Genomic DNA, 1588 nt, shown 5'->3' with positions numbered 1-1588 from the left:
CATTTTCAAAATCAAGATCGCACCCGGTGACTTATTTAAGCTCCTGTAAACTGTGTACAAATTTCCCGAGAAAACGAGATCCTTGTTGTGGTAGCCTTCTTTATCCTGTGGTGGCAAACAACTGAAGTGGCCCTCAAAACTGACTGGTCAAGGAACTATGCTTGAAATTATTCTGACAAAATCGAAGAAAATCAGACCTTACAAAATTGCAGGGCTTCAGAGTTTTGAAGCAACGGAGACCGTGTAGAAATTATGGAAACAAAAATAGAACGTAGTTCTGCCAGAGCAACAGAGCAAGCTGCAAGAATAGCGAGAATATTGTAGCCCTACCATGTTGTTTTTTGCTTTAGTAGAGGTTTTACGGCGCTCGCAACTGCATAAGGTCATAATAAATGAGTGCCAGAAGATCAGAGGTGTTACAAGAGAGTAACAAACATAAAAAAGAAGGAGGGGAGATAAGGACGACAGATTTTTGATAGGAAAGAAGAAGCAAGCCACACCAGAACACCCGCCAACCACCCACCTGCCTTGTTGACTAGAGGGCTCGCTGAAAAGGAAAGTAACATTACATTTTTTGTTAACATTAGTGAAGCAAAAGCCCTGGAGGACAGTCGTTTAATACCAGGCTTATGAGAGGGTATTGGGGAGAGCAGGGGGGGGGGGACTGTGTCAGCAAAATATCCGATTTCGTTTTAGCTCGTTGTTACAAGTTTACCAATGATCCCTTGAGTATCTCATCCTTTTGAACTTTGAGCCAAGTCATCTGAAAGACTAGTGTCTATTAAAACTCATTCAATTTGAGACTTCCGATAGCCGACTCTGCTATGAGCGAAGAAAAAAAGCGGGAAAGAGTCGGTAAACTCTCTGAGACTTTTAACTCGATGGTGTAAAGCCAAAAGATTCCAACAGAAAGCTGCAAACGTACGTTTTAGTGCGTGATGCTTATCTCGTAGTACGTTTTGGTTCTGGATACACGAATTATCCCAGGCTTGTGATTGGTGGTTTTTGATGTCCTTCAATAACACTGTAGCCTGCCATTGGTCGATTTCAATGTCTCTTTGTTCTTCTCCGCTAACAAAAGCAGTAACTGTACGCACAGTTTGAGTGTGTACGTGTGTGTGTGTGTCTGTCTGTCTGTCTGTGTGTGTGTATGCGTTTATGAGTGTATGTATATGTATTAGTGTGTGTTCGTGCGTGTATGCATGTGAATATATTATGAATATATTTGTATTTGAGGATAACAATATAAAAAAAACGCGGGAAGAGGGGATGGGGCGGGGGAGGGGGGACATAAACGTGTGATTGTGAAAGTAGGTGGGTGGTTGAGTGGGTGGGCATGATGGCGAAAGCGGTGGCGGGGAGGGGGTGGGGGGGGAATGGGAGGAGCGAGAGCGTATAACACGAGTACGTATACATTAGTGACGGTAAGAGCCTTTAAGAGGATGGGGTGTACACAAAAAGGAAACCAGATCTCATCGCGGCCTTCCGGGTGTGGTACGACGAACGTCCGGGTATACTTTGGACACTACTTCAGACTGGGAGATCGCTGTCTGACCACTTGTCTCTAGTCTCCCCCCTCCTCCCCTCC

Source organism: Aplysia californica, unplaced genomic scaffold (genome assembly GCF_000002075.1).
Source record: "Aplysia californica isolate F4 #8 unplaced genomic scaffold, AplCal3.0 scaffold00389, whole genome shotgun sequence".
NCBI classification, from domain to species: domain Eukaryota; kingdom Metazoa; phylum Mollusca; class Gastropoda; order Aplysiida; family Aplysiidae; genus Aplysia; species Aplysia californica.
Note: the sequence above shows the minus strand (reverse complement) of the source record.